The sequence below is a fragment of the Hemiscyllium ocellatum genome, chromosome 12 (genome assembly GCF_020745735.1).
Source record: "Hemiscyllium ocellatum isolate sHemOce1 chromosome 12, sHemOce1.pat.X.cur, whole genome shotgun sequence".
Taxonomy (NCBI): domain Eukaryota; kingdom Metazoa; phylum Chordata; class Chondrichthyes; order Orectolobiformes; family Hemiscylliidae; genus Hemiscyllium; species Hemiscyllium ocellatum.
Window position 1 is genome coordinate 64412961 of NC_083412.1, and position 17810 is coordinate 64430770.

At 38.4% G+C, this 17810-nt stretch overlaps 1 protein-coding gene across 1 annotated transcript in view; it reads left to right on the plus strand.

The window, feature by feature from the left end:
* Nucleotides 1-4645: 4645 nt before the first annotated feature.
* The window catches only part of cd247 (CD247 molecule), a 50948-nt gene continuing 37783 nt past the window's right edge, over nt 4646-17810 (plus strand). Inside the window, exon 1 of the mRNA XM_060833111.1 lies at nt 4646-4753. The gene's annotated coding sequence lies outside the window, so the exon portion shown is untranslated. The remainder of the gene's footprint in view (nt 4754-17810) is intronic.

A 17810-nucleotide genomic window follows, 5' to 3' on the forward strand; every position in this document is an offset into this window, starting at 1 on the left:
GCACCATATTCACATTAGATTAGATTATTTACAGTGTGCAAACAGGCCCTTCTGTCCAACAAGTCCACACTGACCCGCCGAAGCACAACCCGCTCAGACCCCATTCCCCTACATTTACCTCTACACCTAACACTACGGGCAATTTAGCTTGGCCAGTTCACCTGACCTGCACATTTTTGTACTGTGGGAGGAAACCGGAGCACCTGGAGGAAACCCACGCAGACATGGGGAGAATGTGCAAACTCCACACAGTCAGTCGCCTGAGGCGGGAATTGAACCCAGGTCTCAGTGCTAACCACTGTGCCACCGTGCCGCCCACAAGGTCATGTTTTCAGTGATACTGCTCGGAAGTAGACATGTTGCAGTGATTGGCACCGTAATCTAAATGCTACCAATCGTATGCAAAGTCACATTGCTCTTAACTGGTGCCAACAAACACTTTTTCTGCAGAGAGATGAGCACACAGCTATGCCATCTGCTATTAAGGCATGTCTAATTACTAAACCACAGAGGACTATTACCATCATTGGTAGCCTGTTCACTACATCACTTGTGCATGTTTTGAGCCCCTCTATGGGAAATTGAAATGTTGATTTACTAGGACAGTGTTATGGAATAGCAAGGAGGGCACCTTTCCTACAGCTAGGTCACAAAATACAATTGTGTGTTCTTGACTACAGATTTGAGACATCTGTTTCAGCCGTTTATTTGTGATTATGCAGCTATTAATTTTTAGAACCTCTTGTGATGGTGTGTTATATGACAAAGCTGTACAAACTCTAGAAAATCTTAACAAGGTTTCCATAGCTGATCTGCCAAATGTGACATCTGCTGAAGTAACTAGAAATCTAATGATTCAATCAAAAGTTTAAAAATACTTAGTCATTACTCCACACGCAAAACTGTGTAAACATGGAACATATTGCTCATTAAACCCTTTAAGAATTAAAAGTCATTTTTCATTTTCTTGACACACAGATTAACTACCAGGTCAAAATTCTATAAGTCTCTACTTCTGATGAGTGCTAAATAGATTGACAAGTTGACAGATAGACATTTATCTTTGTCATATATTTTAAAAACATTTGGGCAGTGAGATTTCTTGTATTGTCAGCAGAAGTCCAATGTTAGAACAGTACTCAGGGTTTTGATTTAACATCATTAATCTATTTTCAAGAAGTTGTAATAACTTTGTTAAAATAATATACAGCAATTTAATATAATAAGCTTCTGCATTCACATAATGTCTTTGACATTTTCTGGATGTAGCTATTATGAATGATTTTAAGATAAACAATTTCCTCTGGTAACCAACGGTCAGGGACTTCAAAAAGCGGCAACAGTTCGGGAGAAATGTAAAAAGGAATATTTTTCATGAGAAAAGCTGTTAAGATCTGGTTCACGGTGCTAAAGTAGAGGTTTTTATTTAATTGTACAGCATCAAACCTTCATCAACCGATGAAAACAAAACATTCTAAATCACATTTAATTCAAATATTTTTAGTCGTCTTAAGCCAGTGTTCCTGATAAAATAATTTGGCAAGTATTGTAACAAAGTAGCTCACAAAACGTTTTGTTGTAGTGTATTGAGCATATTGTAGCATTGAATCATTTTCAAACTGGCTTCAGTTACAAGGTCAAAGGCATCTGAATGTAAAATTAGCTGTTGAACCCTCAGCAAAGAAAGAGGCTATTCAGTATATCAGGCCTACATCAGCATTTTGAAAGGATTTTTCACCTTAGTCCCAAACTCAGCCATTTTCCCTGTAACACTGCTAATGAATCATCTTCAATTACATGCTCCTTTGAATTATTCCACAAAAACTGATTCCATCACCCTTCCAGGCAGTGTGATCCAGATCTTAACAACTTTTCTCATGAAAAATATTCCTTCTTACATTTCTCCCGAACTGTTGCCTCTTTTTGAAGTCCCTGACCGTTGGTTACCAGAGGAAATTGTTTATCTTAAAATCATTCATAATAGCTACATTAGATTTCTACTTAATCTCCTCTGCTCCAAGTACTGCAAATCCCTCTTCCTCCAGTCTCTCTTAGAAACAGAATATCATCATCATTTGTATTATCCTGGTTAGCTGCTTTTGTACCCTCTATAAAGCCTTGATATCCATTCTGAATTGGATTGTACACAATACTCCAGCTGAGGTTTGTACGGTTGAGAGAGTTTTAAGGAGGATTCCTTCTCTTGGAATGTGGCTAGTGTTTAGAATGCTCTCTTTTCGAGATCAGTGGAGGTTAGGTCATATTAAATTGAGAGTTGGTTTGATGCATGAGGGCATTAAGGGCTATGGAGAATATGCAGGAAAATGGAGTTATTGCCTGGCACGAGCAGGTTTGAGCAACAGTCTGCTCCTGAACAATTTGTTACGTTGTATTCTTTTGTCATTCTCTCTTTGCATGTCTTCCACCCCTTTCAATGTTCCCCTGCACTTCCCCTACCATCATGGCAGATGGTAGCATTTGAATTCAATAAAGAGCTGGAATTAAGAGTCTCAGGGGTGACCATGAATCCCTTGTCAATTGTTGGAAAAAAACCCATCTGGCTCACAAATGTTCTTTAGGGAAGGAAACTGCCAATGTACCTGGTCTGGCCCAGGATGTGACTGCAGACCCAGAGCAATGTAGTTAACTCTGAGAATTAGGGATGAACAATGAATGTTGGCCTAGCCAGTAATGTCCTCAACCCATGCATTCTGTAAAGAAAAAGGTCTATGTATTCTGCCTGGATTTGATTATACTCTCTGCCTGACGTTTGGCATAAGCCACCTTTCATGGTTGTGGTTCTCTTTCTCTGTCAAGACGAGAGTTCAAACTTTGGATGACCCATCTTCTTCCAGAAGTGAATGCTCCTGACTGAGACCCAAACTATCTCCTACTGTCATTCTCAATTACAGCTGAACTTCTTTTTGATTCAGGTTGTACTAGATTTATATGAAGTTATTGAAACGGGCTTTGACTGGTTCGATATTTTGATTTGGTTTATCTTTTGATATTTTGATTTTGATTATCCTTTTCTGTAAGCACATTAAAGCTGATGATATGTTGATCATTGTTACCATGTTTCAGTCTGGCTCATATAGCTTGCAATTGTCTGACTTCACTCCCGAAAGCTAGATTTCAGTTGGTCCGCTTTCTCATTGGACTGGAAAATAACTGATTGAGAAAGTTCCTTTGTGTAGGTTTTAAGATTCCTTCATCCTCCTTGCATTTCTTTTTGAGTATTTTTTAAGTATACTGTTTAAGTATTTAATGTTTACCAGTTATACACGGTAAATTTGAGCTTTTAATTAGTTAAAAAATGTGTCACTGCCAGGGCCCGTTCTTAATATGTCATTTATAACATGATTATTAAGAATATTATATCGATTTTTTTTCAGTCAATTACTTCAGCATTTATGACGATACCAACAATAATTTATTTCCCTCCTCTTTCATCTCTCCATACTACATTTGTCAGCAACTATCATGTCTATGTGAAATTTTTAAAAAGCGATGATTAGAAGTGAACAGGATGGCAAGGGTGTTAATGTTGACTAGATTTCACCACATTTGATTTTTGATAAAGGATTTTAATGGCAGATTGCATTTTTAAGTTTACTGAGTACGCTCAACTGAATCAAGATCCCTGTAGATCGTAGAACAGGTCAGTAAGGTGGTTAAGAAGGCTAACGGGATACTAGCTTTATTAGCTGAGGCAGGGAAGTTATGCAGGAGTTGTACGAAACACTGGTTCGCCCATGACTGGAGTGTATATGTGCTCTGGTTATCACATTATAGGAAAGATTTTAAAGTGAGAGGAGAGAGATTTTAAAAAGATATAAGAGGCAAATTTGTCACACAGAGGGTAGTTCATGTGTGGAATGAACTTCCTGAGAAAGTAGTGGATGCAGGTACAATTACAATGTTTAAAAGACATTTCAATAGATACAGAAATAGGAAAGGTTTGGAGCGATATGGGCCAGGAGCAGGCAGATGGGATTAGTTTAGTTTGGGATTATGTTCGGCATGGACTGATTGGACCGAAGGGTCTGTTTTTGTGCTGTATGACTCTATGTGAGTGCGCTAGAGAATGTGTGGAGGAGATTTACACATTGCTGCTGGGGCTGGAGAGTCTGAGCTAAGAGGAGAGATTGGATAGGCTGGGGTTGTTTTCCCCAGAGCAACGGAGGTCGAGAGGAGACCCGATAGAGGTGTATGAGATTATGAGTGGCATAAGAAAGTGGTGGGAGTCTGGAATTCACTGTCTGAAAGGGTAATTGAGTCAGAAACTGTCATATCATTTAAACTATATTTGGATAGTCACTTGCATTGCCATAGGCTCTGGGGACATAGACCAGAAACTGGATAATGGAATTAGTATAGTCTGATCTTTGACTGGTACAGACAGGATGGAACGAATGGCCTTATTCTATGCTGTAAGTATCTGTGAATTGATTTCCATTACTATTTGGCTTTGAATAAAATGTAAGTGGTAAAGAATATTTGGCCTTGTACAGTGCAACGCTGATTCATATTTCAAAATTTTCATGAACCAAAAACGTAAGCAAATGGACGTCTTCACATAGAAAATAAGGGCAAGCAGAACTTCCGGGTCATACGGACGCCTCAATGCACACCTGCACCCCAACATATCCGAGTGCCATTAACACAGATGCAGTACCAGCCGTGGTTTTTGTAAATGGCTTTATCCTTTTAAACATTTATTTGCGAAAAATTTGTGCTGAAGTATTAACAGGTATGTTTGACAGGAAAATATTATATGTTATTCTGTTGAATGCTGTGCAAAATGTTTAAAATGGCAGTTACTTGGGTGCTGTAAAATGGTTTCGAAAGCGAAAATTAAAACGTGCAATTGTAATGTTTCTTGGAAACTTGTATTCCCAATGCTTATTACTATACCTTAAAATATGAAAGAAGTATATTTTTGTGTGCAAACAGATTATAATACATGTTGTAGACGAAACAATGTAATTTAACAGGAATTTACGATACTCGACTAACAGGAAACAGCGCAGTGGGTGTTGACTGAAAATGGTTTAGGTTTTTTAGTTTCCACTCAGCTTAACAAAAATATTCACTGGTTGTCTATTGATTTCAAAAATGCTCATGAATAAGATGCAGACTCCATATGCTCTGTAACAACTACTTTGAGCAATGGATTGTGAATAATTATGGTATTTCTAAATTTAAGATTGAAGGATTGTGCAGCCAAATTAAAGCTAGCAGTTGTTATATAGAAAAATCTTGTAAAAGATATTGTTCAGTCTTCTCAGGTAAGTAATTTTTTTTTAAATTCTTCATCAACAAGTATTTGTTTTAGGACATGGTGACTTTACTGAAATTATATCCCAAATGTAGAGTAGTTGAGGTATTGTGAATATCTTATGTGTTATAATTTATCAAGTTAGCCTTTTATCAAAAATGATACATCTTTAGAAAGAATTCAGCTACAGGAAATATGTGAATGTAATTTCTTCTTTTTCAGAAAATTGACAAAATTTCAAATTAGCCCATGGGGAGCTCCTTGCTCTATAAAACAAAGACTGGGGTTCAAAGCCCAGTTCTGGATTTGTTTAAATTGATGAATTTAAGATGTCAACAATTTTTGTAAACCGTTGACAAAATCACTGAGGAAATGGAAAGGAGACCATATCAGAAAGAAGTAAATTCTAGTCAATTCCACTATCTCCAATTCACAACGATGCTCTGTTGATGCTGAGCATGGGATGGACAACATTAGGTTTTTAAATTATGTGAAATGAAGTATCCAGAAGTCACTTGAACATATCAGCTGAGACTCAGTTGGTAGCGCTTTTGCAGAATGTCAGAATGTTGTGGATTCAAGTCCACCTCCACCCAAGACCACGAAAGTCAAGGCTGTTACTCTGCTTCAATACTGAGGAAGTTTAACTTTTTTAAAGGTGCCATGTTTTGACTGAGATGTTAATCTTGTTTGCCTCTTGGGTGGATGCAAAGAATATTATGACACTCTTTTGAAAGAGAACAGGAAGTGTATCCTGGGTGTCCTAGCAAATATTAACTCACAATCAATATCACAAATATCACCATCATGTGCTCAGCTTGATTATTGTGTTTCTTACATTCCAATAGTGACTGCATGCTTTAGGACGCCCTTGGTCGCTCATGAAATCACTACATACATACAGGTCATTATTTCTATATCAAGAAATCCAGATAAAAAATGGAATTTTCTTTAGTGAATGCAATGTTTAAACTTGGACCCGCAACATATTTATTTAAACCACCAATTACTTTTAACTTGACGACAAATTCAGAATTCTCATGCCAATTCTTTAGAAATGTGAGCAGACCTGGGCAGTGGTGGAGAAGTGCATGATATAAATCTAAAATAGACAAATATCCAGTGCTCAGAATTCTGCCACTGGTTGGGTAAAGGCAGAATTTGGTTGAATTTCTGGTGAGGGATCGTAATTTAGTTGCACTGAGTTTTCTCTCAATCCACTGGGTGGACAGTTCTGACAAGAGAGAATATGTTCTGTCTGCCCCACTCAACACCAAGTCAAGAAGAGTTGCAGCTCTCCCACTCTGGGCTTAGTGAAGGCACAAAGATCGCAAAGCTCAATGGTAATTGATGACTGGATTACCGAAAGGCCCTGAGAATCCAGAGAATAAACACCAAAATATTTTGATTCTGTCCGTTCGGGTTCTGTGATTCTTCCTCTTGGGGCAACAGGGAACCACAGCATGCATCATAGTGATGAATGACCCTAATAGACTCTATTCTTGGCATTGGAACTGGGGCACTGCAGAGCCATGGTGATGAACAGAATTTCTATTCTACTACACTTCTGGCAGTGTCATTAGTCCAGGCTCCAGATTCCAGATCTTCTGTTTAAAAAGGTTTCCATAGGAAACCAAAGGACAGCGTCCCATTTGGGATGACTGCAGTTGAATTTGTGAAGATGAATCGGTTTTGTATATTCTTTTCACTGCAGACAGTGTTTTCCTGACAAGGACCTAACATAAGATGGTACAGAAACTCTTGATACCATATGATAGTCCCATTTTTTTGTGGGCTAATTGAAATGTTATCAATAGTGATGAAGTAAAATTGTTGATACAGCAACACAATCCATCCACCAAATTATTTATTTTCTATCAGGCTGAATGCCGAGGTTCAAATTTGCTTTGAAAAGCTACGAATGTACATTTTAAGATACCAAGTGAAAAAAAATATTGTTCTTTACTTGCTGGTTATTTTAATATTGAGTGTTTTAATTTGATTGGGCATTGAGGATGCTGTTTTTGGGGTTTTTTTCTTGTCAGTTTTTCATAGTGTCTCAACTATAGTTGTATAAATAAATATTCTATTTCCTCTGTGGAAAAAAACTGAGCAACAGATTATAAATTTAAAAATACAAGTCAAATTAATATATAGTCCTGTAATATCAATAGTTGTTTGCTTGATATAAAGACATTTTATTTGGCTTCAACTTATTCTCAACCCTGTAATACTGTTAAGAAAACAGTAAAATAGTAGCCTTTTTATGATTGTGTTTGCTGCAGTTTTCAATTATCTGCACCATGACTCTAAATGAGAGTCAAATTTGCAACCAAATATGAATTATGTCCATTTTTAAACTTGGTCACCACAACGCCATTGTTGAGGGTCAAGATGTATGCACTGCTGTAAAAGCAGATGCGTGGAATGGTTGCTTTGCAAACTAGGTGGGTGCCTCAGTCTTTCAACCAGCTCTGCACTTAGGTGGTAGATGAAACTATGATAAGATGCAGAGCACCATTACTGCACAGGAAATCCACAAGCTTAGAGGTAGTTCCACTCATATAAACTTGCCGCAATGAGATGCTTTTGAAAGTTCTTTTAGACCACACTGAAAACATACTGCAAACGGTGAGCAATGCAGTATGCCACAAGGAAGATGAAGTTCACACAGTTTTGTGATAAAACTGAGTGAAATTCAGATGGAATAGGTGGTTATAGATATTGGAACTAGAATGTTGATAAGCTGGCTTTCTGATTCTGTTAAATTTGGATTGAAGGAAGGTAGAACTGAAAAGTATCTACCGTTATCTATCATTAACAACTCTTTAAGAATTGATTTTGTCTAAAAAAAAGTTAAATTCAGGTCAAATAATTAAAAGATTAGGCTGGAAACTAAATTAGACTTGGAGGAAATATTAGCAACGGGATGGGAGTTGACAAGATGCATGATTAAGAAAGTGGTTGATGACTGCAGTTTTCCCATAATCCACATTCATGCCCAAGTAAAGGGACACCAGTAACATTGCAATTAACATGGGACCAGGATGAGGAATTGAAGTGTCTCCAACTGAATGGGACCAGAACTAAGGGATTAAGGTGAGGAAGAGAGGGGAGATTGGGCCATTATAGACAGTGTGTCTGGCTGAATGGGAAGGATGGATTGTCAAAGTGAGAGAAGCGGCTACACAGTTGGAAGAAATCCAAAAGCATTTTAAACTTGATACTAGAGTTGACTTGGAAGAGTACAATGGAGGCTAAGGAATTTGAGAAGGTAGTAAGTCTTCAGTTTGCTCATGCCCTTGAAAAATGGCCGTGGAGTAGAGCAGAGGATTTTTGGAGATCAGTCCTTTCTAAAGCAGTTAGGATCTTCATGGTAACCTCAGCAAATGTGGGAAAGACTCCACTTTGTAACCTCGTCCCTATCCTGATATGTGGTGACTCTTAGGTTAAACCAATCTCTCTTGAATCAGAGATCAACCCTATGGTCCATTCGGAGTATGACTGGGCTGACTGTCACACAAAGAGCTACTCAAAGAACTTCCCGGTAATACATACTGAAACCAATATTTCAGGGGAGGATCCAAAAGCATTCTGGCAGATAATGAAGAAATTTACCACAGAAACAGCACAGGAAAAACCAAGGAACTGTGAATTTTCAATAATTGTACATTTGTTAAGTCTGAATGCAGTCAATAAAGCAACTAATCAACATCAAACTTGGGTTAAAAAGTTACAGTTAAGACCAACCAAAGGAAACTAAACTAAACTAAATTTTCTTTTAACTCTTTTTAAGATGGTCATTATTCCACTTTAACTGTGTGTGTGTGTGTGTGTGTGTGAATTTAAACGCCATATACTTGGTGTTTTATTATTTTCCTTGAGTTTAACAGCTTAATTTGTTCTGTTTTATGACTGAAGAAACTGTTGTTCATTGGCTTCTAATGGTTTCCAGAAAATAAATAGTTCACAAAGAAAACCAAAGAACTGTGGTGGGAAAGTTCAGCAGGTCAGGTCGCATCTGTGGAGAGAAAGCACAGTTAATGTTTTGGGTCCAGTGACCTTTCTTCAGAATCCAGTTAACGACGTTTTAGTTGGAGAGAGATATATTGTCTTCTAAAAAACAGCCTTTGTCGTGCCCAGTGGAAGAACTTGAACAAAAGGGAGCCAATTAACCCCTTCTCATGGTCATGGTACTTTCCAGACATGGCAACTGCTGAATTCTAAAATGGCAAATGGAGCAATGTTGTTCAAGAAAGGATAGACAGAGAAACCTGAGAACTGCAGGCCTCTTAGCCTGATATCTATTATTGAGAAAATGCTGGAATCTTGTTGTTAAGGAAGTCTTCCTAATACACTTAAAAATATCAGACAAAACCAACATGGTTTTATGAAGTGACTATCACCCTCTGCTTCCTGCCACTCCGCCAATTCTGGATTCAATATGCCACATTTATTTGGATCTCATTGGCTCCTACCTTCACTATCAGACTCCCTTTCAGATTTTATCTAAAGTTTTGCTGAAGTCCAATTAGATTACATTGAAAGTATTAACCTCACCTGTATGCCATTTATTTTATTTGTTACCTCTTTGAAGAACTCAAATCAAGTTGATCAGACAAAACCTCCCCTTAACAAAACCCTGCTGACCGTTCTTGACTAATCCCTGTGTCTCCATTGCAGATTAATTTTGTCCCTTTGAATTGTTTCCATTGTTCCCCCACCACCAAAGTTAGACTGACTGGCCTATAGCCCTTGCTCCTTGCTAGAATAATTGCACCATATAGTGTTTTTTGAGGATGGTATTAGTAGATATAATACATTTGGATAGCTAAAAAGTCACTTGATAAGATGTCACACAGAAAGGCAATATGCAAGACAAGGCTGCTGGAGTTTGGGTGATAAATTAGTTTTGCAGAGAGGATTGGTTAATAGTCAAAAACAGAAGGAAGGGATAAATGAGGCCTTCACGTTGGCAGGCTGTAACAAGCGGATCAATGCTGGGGACTCAGTTATTCACATCCCACATTTATAACCCAGGCAAAGAGGCCAAGGTGATGTACCCAAGTTTGTTGATGATACAAAATGAAGTGAGAATGCAAGCTGTGAGCAGGCCACAAAGAGTGAGGTGAGTGAACAGCAAGGAGACAAAGGGAAAAACTGTTGGAGTCTGAGTAAATTGGCTCCATATTCTGTGGAGTTTAGAAGAACAAGAAGTGATGTCATTGGAACATAGAAGATCCTGAAAAGCTTTACAGGATAAACACAGGGTTACCCTTGCTGGGAAATCTAGAACCTGGGGGTACAATCTCGGGTTTCGTGAGTTATTTAGTTCAAAAGCATTAAACGCCAACATTGTTAGTGATAGCCATGTAGACGAAAGACTAAATGAAAAGTAATTAAAGAAGATAGAGGCTTTTGATCTCTCAATAAATTGAGCGATATGAGGAACAGGCTGGAAAATGCAGCTGAGAGAAACGATCAACATGATCGTGTTGAATGGTGGATAGTGTTGAGAAGGCACTAGGATTACTACAGTTTCTGATGTTCTTATATTCAATCTAGCTTTCGTTTGACTTGCGTTATATCAGCATTATCAGCAATGTCATTTCTCGGGTGGATTTTTTTCAAAGCCACTAAATTTCTCAATATAATTGGCAGTTCCCATTATTTTACAATTCTGTATATACTATTTTGGAGGAAGATATTTTCAGAGGCAATCTTCTTTCTGGATGTTAGTCTTTTTAAATGGTGAGGTGTCTCCATTTAGACAGTAGCTGGGATCATGCAAATGTTTTAAGGTTGAGTCATGTACAATCACATCATAGTCCTATCAATCTTCCATTACAACAAGCTTCAGGGAGGACTAATAGTGAAGCTTTGAATAGTTGTATTTGTCATTTCCTAAGTCTCTTGGTCAACATTTGCAACAGTAAGGCTGCAAAATTACTTAGATTGAGGTCTGAAGATTGAAGGTTATAGAATTTTTAGAAAGGACATGAAGCTAGGAAAAAGTGGAAGGATGACTCTGTTAATTAATGATAATATTGGCACAATAGCCAGGGATAACCTAAATCCAGGAAACTGCGATTTGGGAATGGTTTGGCTACAACCACAGCAATATTATTGATTCTTAATTACCCTTGGGGTAATTAAGGAGAGGAATAAATGCAAGCCAAGGCAACAATACCCACATTCCATGAACAATTTACTAAAGAAAAGCAGAACGTGAGAAAATTGAAACCATCCATTTTGAGAGGAGTGATAAAATGTGTTACCTAGATGGTGAAAGATTATAAAGCTCTGGCATGCAGAGGCATCTGGTGTGCTTATGTATGAGTTGCAAAAGCTAATATACTAACAGGGCAAGTAAATAGGAAAGCCATTACAATGTTCTCAAACATTGCAAACTGAATTGAATAGAAAAGTAGGCGATTATACAGGTTACAGGTTTGACCATATCTGAAGTCTAGTGTGCAGTATTGGTCACCTTAGTTAAGGCAGGATTTAACTGCATTTGAATTAGTTGAAACAATGGAAAAGGACGATATAGGTATTGACATCAGCCTGGAGGACTGAGATATTAGAAAATAATAAATTAAAAAAGACACAAAGATAGAGAGAAAATACTAACAGGTTTAGCAGCCTTTAAAGTGACGAAATCCTCAGGTGAGATATATCCTAGGCTGTTGAGGCAAGAGATGTCAGGGACCCTTGCAGTAGTTTTCAAATCATCCCTAGTCACAGGTGAGGTGCTAGAGGAATGGAGGACTGCTAATGTTGGCCCATTAATAAAATCAAGGAGGGGATTGACCAGGAACTTACAAGACAGTCAATCTGACCTTGGTGGTGGGGAAGTAATTAGAACTAAATCTGACAGATGATATCTGCAGTTGAAAAGATGAGGATTAACCAAGGGTAGTCAGCATGGATTGTTATGAGGAGATTGTGTTTGGAAAATTTGTTTGAATTTTTTGAGGTGGTAAGTGGGAGCGTTGACAAGGATAATACATTTTACGTGATCCTCATGGGCCTTAGCAAAGCCTTTGATAAAGTTTCTCATGGCAGACCAGTCAAGAAATAAGAGCCCACAGGATCCAAGACAAACTGTCATGTTGGATGCTAAATTGGTTGAGGGGCAGGAAGCAGACAGTAATGAGAAAGAAATGTTTCTGTGACTGGAAGTCTGTTAATAGTGGGTTTCTGCAGAGCTCAGTGCTAGACCCTAGCTCTTTGTGGTGTACTTTAATGGTCTGGACTTAAATATAGGGAGGATGGTCAAGACATTCTGACAGCAACTAAGGGGACCTCTTAGAGGTATATCAGACTGAGGGTTATAGACAGGGTGATCACAGAGGCATTCTTTCAGTTAATGGAGAGGTAAATAACCAATATGGCATAGCAAGTACTGGATAAGGCTAAGAGGAGAATGTTTTTTCACGGAGGGAGTGAAATTCACTTTTTGAAAGAGATGTTGAGTTAATATCTCTGATAACATTTAAGCAGTATTTATGTGTTCACTTGTCATAGTCTCCAGGGTTATGAGCCAAGAACTGGAAAATGACATTAGTGTAGTCAGATCTTTGCCAGATGTAGATATAATAGGCCGAATGGCCTCCTTCTGTGTCTATCAGTCAAAATTTTACCAGACCAGGACATGGAATGGATAGGATGAGCTCTTATCCGCTGGAGCATTAAACAGAAGCAATGACACTACTGAATCATGTAAGATCCTGAGGTATTGTGATGGGGTGGGTTTGGAGAGGATGTTTCCTCTTTGAGAGAACCTCGAATTAGGGCTTACTGTTTTAAAATGAGGAGTCATCTATTTGAATCAGACACTACTTTTTGGAACTCAAAATACAATGGAAGCAGAAACTTTCAATTTTTTTTCACAGAGATGGATAAATTCTTGGGAAAACCGAGAGTGATGGATTATCAGGTTTAGATAGGAATGGGGAGTTGAGGTAAATAGCAGCCATAACCTTATTAAATAGCAAAGAGAGCAGTGAATGACCTACTTCTGTATGTTTGGATGTAATGAAGTGTGAACATTATATATCTTTTTACTTCATCAGTTCTTGAACTGGGACATTATTACAAATAGAATCCACCAATCTACTTAGAACTTCACTTCCAAGGTCTGTTGGACACCCAATTTCAACTGATTGTCATATTTCTGCTGTTTTTGGTAAGTAATGCAGATTATGTTATGCGGATTCAATTGAAAACCTGACACAGGTTTATGTAACAGCTTAGACTACAACTCAGGGCAGCACAGTGGCTCAGTAGTTAGCACTGTTGCCTCACAACGCCAGGGACCCGGGTTTGATTCCCACCTTGGGCGACTGTCTGTGTGGAGTTTGCACGGTCGCCCTGTGTCTGTGTGGGTTTACTTCTGGTGCTCCGGTTTCCTCCCACATTTCAAAAGATGTGCAGGCCAGATGAATTGGCCATGCTAAACTGCCTGTAGTGTTAGGCACACTTGTCAGGGGTAAGTGTAGGGAAATTAATCTGGGTGGTTACTCTTTGGAGGGTCAGTGTGGACTTGTTGGGCTGAAGGGTCTGTAGGTAATGTAATCTTGCCACGACTGATAATTTATACATCCACCTAGCATTCTTCTGCTGGACTGCATATAGCAGGTAGTTTCAACCTGATCCCTGGCTCATTAGCATATTCAACTCTTAAAGTAACACACTTTGTAAAATCAATAAAACACATTGACCATTCTCAAAAATGGAGTGGTAAAATCCACACATTAGGGTCCATTCTTCCTGCAAAAGAATAGCAGAGTGAAATTCATATGTGACACCCCAATGGTTATTATCATGTCACTTTTTGGCCTACTCCCTCCTAGAACAGAAACTCCCCAGCTCATTCAGTCATCCTTGATGGTTAACTGGTTCCTTTCTTAAGAAATTGTATTTCACTTCGTAATGGGTTAACTATAACCACCATATCTTTGAAGTAGTTTTTCTAATCTCTCTATATAACTGAAGACTCAAATACCTTAGGAATAGAATTATAACAGTGAAGCCCTGTATTCCTGAACCATATCACCTTCAAGCAAAACTCAGCATGGGGTTCATGGACTCATTGATTTTGCCCTGTACTTTGTAAAAACAGAAGGTGGAGTGAATAGGGCAGATACATTCCATTACTACCAATTTCAAGAAATGTAATATCTGAACAAAATCTTTGTTACCAATTTGGCAGACAGATATTTTGGTGCAAAATTATTTAAGTACCTGATAATTCAATCTCGAAAACATTTTCCTTATGTACTTCAAAAGCAACTAAATTGACAGGGTATAAATTATTCAAAACCTGAAGGAATCACCATTTTAAAAGATTCTTGAGTGAAATTCGACTTCGAAGGCGATTTTAACGAAATAAATTCTGTGGTCCTCCTTTGAATTATATGCATGTAAGAATCGGAATGGAAGATTTATTTGGGCCATTAATGTCACTTTTCACTTTGGATACTTTAAAGAAGGTCATCCAAATTCCATACATTTAAATTAGATGACAACAATTTTGATTTTCCCTCTCAGGAAAGTAGGGTTTACCTTTAATTCTTCAAACCAGTGCTTCCAATGGGACTCATCTCCTGAAACAAACACTCATCTCCTCAAACCAAGAATTCTGCCTGCCAAGAGTTAATAGTGGTGCTCAGTCACAATTGAAGTCATCCAAGTGAGCTGCAGAATATTCCCCAACACCAGAAAAGTTAAGGAATATGTGAAGAGCTTTCCAAATTTCTATTCCAAGAGAACAAAACCCTAAAGTGAAAAGATGCTCCAAGTACTGGCCTCTGGTCCAACAATCAGATCCTGTTCAGCTGCAAGATCTAACTTTGCATCATGGAGCAAGGGATTAATGCACCTCAATACATTCCACCCTCAAACAATGAACCAAGGAATACAGCTCGAATATATGTGAACCAGATGGGTGGATTCATGTACACCAATGTGTAGCACTGTGAAGTTGAATACTGGCACTGATTCCCAGCAGACCTAGCACCAAGCCACTAGATTTAACTTTTCTTGAATACAAATGCCATCCCCTATCTCTTACATTGGTTTTTCCCAAACCCCCAACCCCATGTGCCCCCATTTTAATGTTTGAAACTTTGTGATCCTTCAGTGAGAACCTAGAGAATGGGTTGGGGGGCAGGGCCAGTGACTGGGTTATGACAGCTGTCTTAGAATTCTACATCAGCTATTCTGTCCAAGCGCTTAGAACCCCAACATTTCAGATTACCACCCCATTTGGGGTTCCACCCCGCTACTTTGGGGAACATTGTTTTACCCATTCTTTCTCTTCTTCGCAACCTCACTGTTTGGGAATCAAGACTCTTCAAAGATTGTCACACCCTACCCCAATTATTGATAGCACCCCAAAACTGCAGAACTTCACACCTTCCTAAGCCCCTTCATCCTATAGTGTTGGTTTTCTGAACTCATTAAAAGTTAAATGTTACAAATTTCCAATTGTACAATGCAAAACACTGTAACCTATTTAAACATAATGGTAAGTAGCACAATAAACCCAAGATAACCCATTTTAGATATTACTTGAAATATAAATGTTAGCTAAAGTAAGAAAATCTTCCTTCCTCAACAGACATTTGGGATGCTTTACAATCATCTGAGGTGAAAATCATGATCTCAGTTTAACACCTCATCTGGAAGACCCTCTCTGGTAGCATAACGTTCTCTCAGTATTTTGCTGAGGTGATTGCCTTAGTTATGTTCAATGAGTTCCTAATATTTATACTGCTCCATTTTACTTCAGAATTACAATGTTTTCTAGAATCATTCAATTTATTGGAAGAAGATTAACCCCTCACTCTGTCATTGAGAGCTATAAATGAGAAGGTAAATGTTTATGAATAGATAGTTTGGGAAATTATTTTAGGAAAAGGACAACTACTACAATGATAATGGAAAAGTCATGCAAACATGAATTTTTGGGGTATGTAAATTGACAGGATGGCTGCTTAAGAAAGAAGGGAGTGTGTAGACATGCTGAATTTTTGGCTGCTATCCAAGGGGACAAATGAAAATTGAGATAAATAGATACAAATAATGCCATAGAATATACCAAGCAAGTTCTCTCACGCTGTAATAAACTGGAGCCACTTCCATTGATAACTAGACTTACTACTATCTTCCTGGAATAGAAACAATGGAAAAATCATTGAAAAACATTTCCATCAATGGAAAAACATGAGTTGATTTGCAAGGCAGCATGAATTTCTAAAAGGAAAATCATGTTTGACAAACTTTCTGAAGCTTTTTGAAGAAGTAACAGAAAACGTCGATGAGGGTATCTTTGTTGACATTTTAAACATGAACTTTTAGAAGGCATTTGACACATGACAGACTTATGAGAATAAGCTAGGCCATGGAATAAAAGGGACAATTGTAACCTGCATACAAATTTAACTGAAGGATAGGACACAGATAGAATTGGTCAATGGAGTTTGTCTAGGCTGGAGGAAGATTGGAGTGGAATTCTCCAGGGGTCAATATTGGGACCCTTGCTTTTCCTAATATATAGTAATAATCAGGACATTTGTTTGCAGGGGACAATTTCAAAGTTTGTAGATGACACTAAACCTGGGAGAATTGTAAACTGTTAGGAGGACAGTGTGGAGCTTCAAAATACATTAAAGAATAAAATGGAGCCTTGATCAAATGGGCCAATTGGCCGAGGAGTGCCAGACAGACTTTAGTTTAAATAAATGTGAGATGTTGCATTTTGGAAAGGCAAAGCAGGGCAGGATTTATACATTTAATGGTAAGGCCCTGGGGAGGGTTGCTGAACAAAGACACTTTGGGATGCAGGTGTATGGTTCCTGGAACGTGGGGTCCCAGGTAGTCAAAGGTGGTGAAGAAGGCATTTGCCTTCACTGGTCAGTACATTGAGTGTATGAGTTGGGAAGTCAGGAAGCAAATGTACAGGGCATTACTGTGACCACTTTTAGAATACTGCGTTCAATTCTGGTCTCCCTGTGAAAGGAAGAATTTTGTTAAACTTGAAAGGTTTCAGAATAAAAGATTTTTAAGGATCCTGCCTGTATTGGAGGGTTTGACTTATAGAGAGAGGCTGGATAGTTTGGGGCCTTTCTTTCTTGGAGCATAGGAAGCTGAGAAGTGATAAAATCATGAGGGGCATGGGTAGGGTGAATAGCAATGTCTTTTTCCCAAGAAAAGGGTGGTTCAAAATGAGAGGGCATAGGTTTAAGGTGAGAGGGGAAGATTTAAAAGGGATCTAAAGGGCAAGTGTTTCATGCAGATGGTGGTGCGTGTATGCAGTGAGCTGCCAGAGGGAGTGATGGAAGTGGGTACAATTACAACATTTAAAAGGCATCTAGATGCATACATGAATAGGAAGGATTTCGAGAGATATGGGCCAAGTGCTGGCAAATGCTGACTAGATCAGTTTACAATATCTCATTGGCATGGACAAGTTGGACCGAATGTTCTGACTCCATTCTTTAAATTTCTATACCTCTGTAAG